The following is a 10,724-nucleotide window of genomic DNA, read 5'->3' as shown; positions in this document are numbered from 1 at the left end:
AGGTGTTCATGACAAAGCAGAAGTGAATGAAGAGCAGAGGGCACTCCCACCTGAGATGTCCAGAAGTGGAGATAAGGGACTCTTCCCAACCACAGCTTGGACCACGTCGTCATCCAAACTTGCTTTACCGTTAAAACCACTGCTTCAAGCATTCTATCACTCCTTGACTCTTATTGGAGCTTCTGATTTTGTGAATAATTTGTTCAAATCTCTTCTCTTATAGTGCAAACTCACTTAAAAATTCTTACTAATCACCTCTATGATCTTGTCTATTCTTGTTGTGACCAGCAGAACTTCAACCTTACAGAATTCTGTTTTTCCTTTCTGCAGCCATATTCAAATAGCCAACTGTTCCTGGAGAAAGATACATAATTGACAGACTGTTATTATTTAAAATGTGTCATCAGGTTGTAAGCCAAAAAAGTTGAAAAGAGGTCACTTTGCTGTAGTGGTGAATCAGGGAAACACAAAGGAAGAACTTATTCTGCAGAGAGTAATTGAAAGCAAACTGTGAAATTCAACAAGAACCTGATGAAACTCTAAACAGCATGGAATCAGAAAGGCATAAAAATTTCTAACACCAGCCCAGATCCCTAGATGTGGAGAGAGCTTAAAACTACTCAGGCAAGATGCCAGTAAAATAGTAATCTTTGCTGCTAGACAGTCCTCTGGACCTTATGAACTTCAAATCCAGTTTGGGGAACTGATAGAATAACAGCAATCATCCTGATCTGAGTAAGGCATTCTTTTGGACCTTCTTTAATCCTCATAGCTCAAGTTCCTATAACACCCACCTCATTCTGCACAAAGGGTTCTCTCTTCTCCTGAGGCTCCCTGAAACTTAGGGTTATCAAGCACCTCACTGAACAGAAAGTAGTAGTCTCAGCCTCCTATACCTACAGGCCTAGCAGTTGCTATAGCCATAAACCACATTCTCATCCATGTTATCCCCATGGGAACTAGAGGTCCCTTTCCCAGTCCACAACATTGGGGCTATAGCTACTATGGCTATATTGATTTCTGTGCATTAGGAGTTTGAAAAGCTTCAGATTGAGTCTTGTAGCTCAAATATGCCCAATGATGGCCTCAGTCCGTACCACCACTTGCCCTTTCTTGATGGGAACTATGAAGGTTTCCTTCATAGGCTGTGGCCTTGAGAATACAGCTGCTGGTACCAAAGCCACGGTCTCTGTGGATCAGGAAAACATTCTATCCATGGCCTTCAGTTCCAAGACTAGCTACCAAGTTCAGAAATGTGTCTACTCCAGTTTTCCTGTATGAGTTAGAGACTTTCCCATCTGTGTCCTGCAGCCCTGGACCATAGGTACCAAAATTACAAGCTCTAATATAGTCCATGAGCCACCTCTGGTACATAGGGAAGAGCTCCTCAATGCTCTAAACTTAGAAGTATAAATATCAGTGCTACAAGTTGAAATGTAAACTGTCCATGTCCTAGTGGACTTGATAAAGAGCTCATCCTAAACTAGTAGATTTTGGACCACAGCTGCAATTGCCAAAAGCCCCTGACATACTTATTCCTATCTCTAGAGACCTGAAGAAAGTAGCATGTGGATTCCACAATTCCATGAAAGCAGCTAACATCATTGTAACCTCCAGGGTCAACTGTAAAGATCCCCAGAGGTTATCAGAAAGGTCCTCTTTATGCTCCAAACCTCAAATGTATGTTTACCAATGCCACAGACCACCAAATCACCTATGCTAATCCTATGGGACCCAAGGAAAGTTCCACTCCATCCTGTGGCTCCAGAATTGTCGCTGTTGGTTGAAGTATCCACCCTGTTGATCTTAAAAATCTTTGGAAAGGGGCTTCTTCACACTCTGTTTTGGGGACCATGATTTCCAGAATCACAACTTCTGGCTGGATCTGTTCTTCTTTTGAGGGACCTGGGAGCAGTGCTTTCCACATTTCATACCATTGGGATCATGATGGCTGTTGGCATAAGCCGGAGTGCTACAAGAGTCCATCTCTATGGAGTCTGAGGACACACACCCTTAGAAGTCTTCATCTACTGCAAAGTCACACAACTATCTTTATGAAATGATCTGCTCTAAGCACTTATAAACACTGCCGGCTTCTATCAAAGATGAATAAATCATCAGAAACTATCCTTTAAGTCTCCTATAACCAAATATATTCATGAAATCTTATATCCTCTCTAAATGAAAAAAAATATTTTCCTATAAAAGATATTTCATAAAATTGGAAGAACTGAAAATTCTTTCAGATATGCAGACATTAATGTATGAACACAAACACAATGCCTTCAAAGGCAAAAAGTTCTAGAAATATATCCAATTTGAGTAAAAACCATGGCATTCCTGAGAAAAAAATAGTTCAGAAAATGATCCCAAGGAAACCCGGTAAGATATACCAGCACACAGATTACCAATACAAGAAATTAAGAAAAACCATTTGGGAAGTGTGACAGATTTACCAGAGAAGTAGAAATCCTGTAAAAAGAAGTTGTCAGAGATCTTGGAGTGAAAACTTATATCAATGAAGTAAAAAAATGCAATAGAGAGCTCCAAAATAGACTAGAGCACGCAGAAGAATTTCTCAACTAGAGAGCAAGTGTTTTAGTTTGCTTCTCTGTTTCTGAGTTGAAACACTGACCAAAACCAACTTGAGAATGAAAGGATTTATTTCATCTTACACTTCCAAGACACAGTTCATCTTTGAGGGAAGTCAATTGAAAGCTCAAGGCAGGAACCTGGAGGCAGGAACTGAAGCAGAGACCATGGCGGAATGCTGCTTATTGGCTTGCTTCTCCTGGCTTGCTCAGATATGCTCCTTATACAGCTCAGGCCTACCCGCCCCAGGTGGCACCACCAGCAGTGGGCTGGAACCTCCTGCATCATTTAGCAATTTAAAAATGTTCCACAGACATGGCCACAAGCAAGTCCAGTTGGGAAATTTACTCAATTGTGGTTCCTTCTTCCCAGGTAACTTTTTTTTTTTTTAAAGAAAAGTTTGTTACATTATGCATGTTTTTAAATGCTTTATTTATTATTTTTATTTTACGTGTATGAGTGTATTGCCTGAATGTATGTGAGTGCACCCGTGTTGTGCAATGCCACGGAGGTTAGAAGAGGGCTTCGGATTCCCCTGGAACTGGAGTTAAGGACGGTTCATAGCCATCATGTGGGCGCTGGGAATTGAACCCGGGTCCTCTGAAAGAGCAGTCAGTGCTCTTCACCACTGAGCCATCTCTCCAGCCCCAATATGCATGTTTTTAGATGATGCGATTTTATGCATAAAAATCAAAATAGTCCATCAAAAGACTTTATAAATAAATTATAAAGAATTTATAAATAAATTTATTATGATGCAGGATACAACCAACAAGAAACTTGCTTAAAAAGTGATTCAGAAAGCAGCTTGCCCACTGGGTGCTCGGAAAGGTCCCTTTGCTTTGTTCCTAGCTCCAGCTCCCTGCTCAGCTGCCCTCTCCCTCCTTCATGCAGACTTAGGCAACTTTCTCACCAGAGTCTTCCAGCTCTCCTTTCTTTTTCAACTGCTGCATCAGATCACTGGTGAATGTCACTGGCCCACCATGTCAGACTCAGCCCTGTGTCAGAGGTCAGTGCAGAACTGGAGATCTTGACTCAAGCCATTTCCAGAAATCAGTGCAGGATGAGGATTTTGGTTTTTGCCTATTTCCCAGCTCAACCCAGTCATCAGTTTGTGCTCCCAGAGTTTTGGCCCCATCTGTTGCTTGGCTGTCACTTACCTGAGACCAGGTCTTTTCAGGCACCCCACCTGAGAATCAACACCAAGCATCACAAGTCTCCACTACTGAAATTCATGCAGGTGTGGTTCTAGAAAGCTCAGAAACTCAGAACACTCATTTTTTTGTAAAACTAACAAGGCTTACGGACTGCAACAGGACTATTGGTGTGTCTGTTTCCTTTTGCTCTATTTTTCCCCTTTTTTAGGCTTCATTTGTCATCTTCCCTTGTTGTTTTTTTTTGGCTGGTTAGTTGTTTTACGTTTTGGTGCATCTTTGTTTTTGTTATTGACCCTTTCTCTAACATCTTAGTTGTTTGGTATGCTTAATTGTTATTTTCATATAACAACTTGAAAGTTTGTTTGTTGATTAATCCATTGAGATTGAACCTCTACTTCACCAGAATAGGCTTTCAGGACTGTCTCCCATTTTCAATACCTACAAAAAAGTTTTCGTCTACACTTCTTCAACTTTAAGAGTCCTCTTAGTCCTTTCACACCTCCAACCCATGTACATGCCTTCTCAGACACTGAATGCAATCTCTTCTTCCCTAATTCCTTCCTCATTCTTTTCTTAAATACTGATACACAATAAACCCTGCTCTAAAACATCTGTAAGCCACACCTTCTCTAACACCCAAGTACCACTGTCTCTGAACCACAACAAGCACACTGTAAAAGGGCCTTCAACTGCTAGGCAAACACAGGTCTGCCCATAAAGCAGTGGGGGCATTATTGTGTCTTCTCCCTAAGCAACTGCAGGAAATTCAATTTAGAGTGAAGATATCCCTGTAGGAAGACTCACGGAAAGCTAAAAACAGAACCAGAGATGGATATGCAAAACACAAAAAAGAAATACACAGAATGTGACGTAACTACCCATCACAACTTGTTCCCAAACCCTAAGCTCCCCTAAAATGGAAGCAAATATTACTGAGATAGCTGAAAAGTCTGAGAATAAAATCAGACTCCTTCATAAGGAAGGATGAACAAAATAGTAAATTGGAGAAAATGTCCAAAATACAGAGGAGAAATTCAGTGACGTAATTTAAAACTTGAGAAAGAACCGAACAGAAATACTGAAGTGAAAGAAATGGTCAAGCAAATAAAACCATATCTGGCTGCATCAATAGGTAGGACCACAATGCCAAGAACACATTTCAGGAGTGGAGGATAAGGTTGGAGTGATAATACACTCTGACAGATGAGGAAAAAGTCACAGACATGATCAATATTCTCCAAGAAATTCAAGAGGCCAAACCTGAGAGCTCATGGGCTAGAAGAAGGAGCTGAGATAAAGCCAAAGAAATAGACTAATCAAATACTGGCAGAAAACTTTCATGTATCCACTGCCCATCTTCCTTCCCCCTCCTCCCTTGACCCCCAACTCCCTCTCACATTCATCGCAGCCTTTGTAATGATTATTGTTATGTAAATGTACATATATATATGACCTCTTTATGATCTACACCCAGTCCCCTTTCTGCCTTGTGTCATATGTGCCCCGACCTTCCTCAGCAACCGACCGAATCCATTTAGTGTTGTTTATATGTATGTGTGTTTTAGGGCTGACCACGTGGAACTGGATGGGAGCTTGAACCTGGAGAAAATGGATTTTCCCTCTCTTAGCAGCCATCGTCTATTACTCTTCATCTAGGAGTGGGGGCCTAATGAAATTTTCCCCATTCATGTTGGCATGTTGACTAGTGTGGGGTCTTGTTAAGCCACCATATTGTTGAGATTTCGTGGGTGCACCTTCCCTGTCATGTCTGGAAGACACTATCTCGCAGCAGGCATCCTGGTCCTCTGGCTCTTATCTTTCAGTTCCTCTTCTGTGATGTTTCTTGAGCCTTAGGTGTAGGGGCTGTATCATAGGTGAACAGTTAGGCTGGGCACCCCATCACTTGTTCTATTTTGGCCAGTTGTAGATCTCTGTCATAGCTTCCATCTACAGCAAAGCAAATGTTCTTGAATGATGCCTGATAGCCACCCTTACTAGGCTTGCTCACCAGAACAAAAAGCTTAGTCCATGCTCATACAGTCAAGTAATTTTTTATAAACTGTAATAAGAATGGGAAGTGGAGATAATTCATCTCTTCAATAAGCAGTGTTGAAAAAAATGGATATGTAAGTGGAGAAAATGAAAGTATCTCGTTTTCTCTTACAATATACAAAAAGGAAACACAAAATAGACCAAATGCCTAAACGTAAAATCTGATACCATAAAATTATTGTAAGAAAACAGAATAAATATTTCAAGACAATGGCTTTTAGATAGAACTCCAAAGTTGTAAGTAACAAAAATGCAAACAAACAGGGGTATGCCAAACTAAAGAGCTTCTGTACAGCAAAATATATAATCAGTGTAATCAAGAAAACCTAAATGGTGGGAGGAAATAGTTGTAGACCACTCGTATGACAAAGGTTTGATGCCTACAATATATAAAGAATTAAAAAACCTGAATACACCCTCAGAAATACAATTAAAATAGGTTAGCAAACTAAATATACACTCATCAAAGAAGACAGATAAGTGATCTAGAAGTATATGAAAAAAAAGCTCAATCTCACTATCAGGGGAATATAAGTCAAAACCACATTGAGGGGCTGGAGAGATTTCTCAGTGGTTAGGAACACTGGCTACTCTTGCAGAGAACCCAGGTTCAATTCCCAGGACCTACATGGCAGCTAATAACCATTCGTAACTCCAGTTCCAGGGGATTCAGTGTCCTCTTTTGACCTCCATGGGCATTGTAAGACATGGGTGCACTTAGATACATGCAGGTAATACGCTCATACACATAAAAATAAAACTAATAAATAAAATATTTTTTAAAACTACATTGAGAGCCATATATGGTGTTGCATGTCTACAGTCCCAGCACTTTGGAGGCTGGGGTGAGAGGATCACAAATTTGAGGCCAGCCTGAGCTGTATAGCAAGATCCTGTCTCAAGAAGAGAATAACAAGGAAAACACCTATATATCATCTCACCTCTTTTAGAATGACTATCATTAAAAAGACAAAACTATAATAAATACTGATGAGGATGTGACAAAAGGGAAACTTACATACTGTTGGTGGGAATGTAAATTAGTATACAGCCATTATGGAATACAACATGATGTAGACAACTCCAAAAACCTAAACACAAAACTGCTATTGACTCAAGGTCCTACTGATATGAAAATATGCTAAGGAGATTAAATTATTATACCAAAAAAGATATTTGCAGACTGGAGAGATGACTCCACAGTTGAAAGTACTGACCTCTCTTGAGAAGGACCCAAGTTTGGTCCCCAGCACCCACATGGTGGCTAATAGCCATCTGTAACCATCTGTTCCAGGGGATCCAGTGCCTTCTTCTGGCCTCCATGGGTACTGCATGCACATAGTGCACTTACATATACACAGACAAACACTCACACAAATAAAAATACAGTTACCACATCAACATTTCACCATAATTTGTGTAATTAATTTTATGATGATTTATGTATGAGATGACTAGGTAGCCATCTAGGCCCTCTGTGGGTTTAGGCTTGTTGTGTGACTTTTCCTGTGAAAAGTCTAGCTCTATAACACTCATTCCAGGCAGAGAGGTCAAAGAAACGATTCCATCCATGTCCAGCTTGGTGAACCAATGCATTTAATTGGAGTAACTCGTGAGCATGAGAGGTCACTTACAGAAATATGGGAAGCTTATGGGCTACCCCACTCAGGACTCTATGTTTGCTCCAGAGCAACTGTCAATCACTTATATATGCTTGGAGTAGAGTCTCATGAGCTCCCTTCCTTCTATGATGGAATGTTATTGGATGTAATCATGTGAGGGTCCAGTGGGGGTAATCACAGCTGCTCTGATTTTACCATGGCAATAGTCAAGTCATGCCCAAAGGGAAGAGTTCCATAACCATGCTTAGCAATGAGTTCATATTCTTTAAAACAACAGTTTTGTTTCTCCAACTCAAATGTACAGCATCGTTTATTAAATAGAGTATCATAGGTCATAAGTCTTAAGGACATCATTCAAACTGCATAGCCAAACAATCTCAGCATTAGCGGAGCCAGCATGAAAACCCACTGAAGCATTTTCCCAATATTCAATCATTTCCTGTTGTTCCAGACATCAGATAAGCAGGCTAAGGACCCAGTCTTTCCATTAGAGTTTTAGGAATTCTTACCTAGTCCAACAATATAATCTCAATGCTGTCAAAGTCCTTTCCATGAATCTTGTTGAAAATGTTATACTTCAGGGATTTATTGCAATAATGATACAGTTGGCAGGGAAGTTTGGTTACTTATATTGTTTATAACACCTTTGAATAATAGCTGGATTATTATTGATAGCATTATATCAGGGTCACCAGACTTCTATGAATTTCATACATGGGGGCGCATATCCATGCCTCAGCATGCATGTGGGGGTCAGAAGACAGACAAGCTTGGGTATTGTTCCTTTCCTTGCCTTTGTTATTTTTCTGCTGCATACTTTTGGCTGCTTGGCCTATGAGGTTCCAGGGATTTTCCTGCCTCCATCATATTCACACAAATGCAATTCAAAGACAATTTAACATCACGTTTTATCTGACAATAATTCCCATAAAATTTAAAATGTCAGGTCAATCTAATTAGCTAATATGTCTCTTTCAGATATTCTAAGAGGCTTCTGAAATGTCCCAAAGTTAGTTCAAAGTTAAATGCTATAATATGGAATTCGAATGTTGGAAGCTTATCCCAATTACTAAATGTTCAAAGCCAGTGAAGAAACCACAAGTCATGGGGAACAACAGTCAAATGAAGTGATGATCAAAATAGTTCAAAAGCAAATACAGAAAGCCATAGAGCCACGGGATCAATTCCAGTTCTTCAGTAGACAGGACTCAGTCAAAAGATCCAATGAAACCCTATTTCCTATTAAGAACTGACCAATTTTCTAAGAAAACATTTTAACACAGAGAATAAAATTCTAAGGTTTATTTTTTACATTAATGTTTCACTTGTGTATAAACTCATAAAAATTCCTTTCTAATTTTACTACCTTGATCTCATGTAAAATTCATTTAATCTTCCATAAAGCATGTAAATTTCTTATCTATCCACTTGTTAATCATTTATTTTTCCTCTCTCATCTTGAAACAACTAGTTATTTTACCTTTGGATAAAAATTACTCTTTTTTCCCTTCAAAAACATTCTCAGGACTGGAGAGATAGCGCAGCAGTTATGAGCACTGGCTGCTCTTGTAGAGGACCTGCATTCAAGTCCCAGCACCTACATGGTGGCTAACAATCATCTGTAACTCCAGTTTCAGCGGATTTGACACTCTCTTCTAACCTCCATGGGCATTGTACAACACAGGTGCACTTACATACACATACATACATACATACACATACACTCATGCACTGGGCATTGTACAACACAGGTGCACTTACATACACATACATACATACATACATACACATACACTCATGCACATAAAATAAAGTAATAACATAAAAATAATAAATTTGTCTCTCATGCCCTATAGCTATACTTACTGAAATATGTATTGTTTTCCTTGCATAAAGGGTAATTTTAGCTTTAATTATCATATACTAAAATTTAACACTTAGTAATTTTAATTTCTAGTGAAACTGAGAAGCAGTTTAGAACTGATGTATGTCTTCACTGTACTGATGATTATTAATTTTCATCATTATATCATGCAATCATGCATATAGATAGGGGAAGGAAATACATCTGCCTCATTTGTCCTTTTGTCCCCAGGCCTTAGAGAATGTGTTGTTCACAAGATGTTCAAATATCTGTTAAATGCCACCTGTTAATTGTCTATCTCAATCAACCTGTCATTTATTACCTAATTTTTTTTTCAAATCAAGACAGTAAACAGTCATTTTTAAATAATTACTTACTAGCCTCTCCCAATCAGTATGAGTAGTGAGGAATTCAGAATCACATTAAACCAGTAAAAAGTTGTAATATTTTTAATCATTTAAAATAACTTAGACACTTCATAAACATTTATCACTCACTTCACCACAACATCATGCCAAGTTCTAAAGACTCCTGACAAGTTCATCCAAACCACCCATTTACATTTACATAATTTATTTATTCTTAATTATGTTTAAATTGCCTTTATAATTTTTTGTTTATTTATTTTTATGTGTATGAGTATTTTTTTTTTATTTTATGTGTATGCATGTATTGCCTGCATGTAGGTAAGTACACCCGTGTCATGCAATGCCCACGGAGGTCAGAAGAGGCTGTCGAATCCCCTGGGACTGGAGTTATGGACAGTTGTTAGCTGACATGTGGGTGCTAAGATTCAAACCCGGGTCTTCTGCAAGAACAACCAGTGTTCTTAACCTCTGAGCCATCTCTTCAGCTCCTGTGTATGAGTATTATGCCTGCATGTGTGTAAGTGTGCCCGTGCAGTGACATGCCCAAGGAGGACAGAAGATGGCATTAGATTCCCTAGAGCTGAAATTATAGACAATTATTAGCTGCCATGTGGGTGCTGAAATTCAAACCTGGGTCCTCTGCAAGAGCAGCCAGTGCTCTTAATTGCTGTGCCATCTCTCCAGCCCCCTGAATTGCCTTTTAAGCAATTGCTATTGAAGGAATTCATGAAATTCATTACCCCAAAATGTTTCATCAGCATATTAATTACCATTAGATAGACAGAGCAAAGCATTCTCAATTCCCTGTATATCTTAAAGACAGACCCTCCAAAAGAATTCAACTTTAATCTCTTAGAAACAAATTCATCCAAGGAGAGGTAGTTAACCAAACTCATGCAGAAGGTATCACCACAAACCATCATCCATTCTTGGAGGAGTCTGCATTCCATAGCTTTAGTGTCACTATGAGCACGGTACCCAACAAAACAACTTAAGTGAGGAAACATTTGTATTGGCTCACAGTTTGTGGGTTTTGTTCTATCAGGATACAGAAGGTTGGGTAGCAGGA

This window comes from Nannospalax galili, unplaced genomic scaffold, assembly GCF_000622305.1.
Source record: "Nannospalax galili isolate Female #2095 unplaced genomic scaffold, S.galili_v1.0 scaffold1063, whole genome shotgun sequence".
In the NCBI taxonomy this organism is placed as follows: Eukaryota; Metazoa; Chordata; class Mammalia; order Rodentia; family Spalacidae; genus Nannospalax; species Nannospalax galili.
This window is presented reverse-complemented; position numbering follows the sequence as displayed.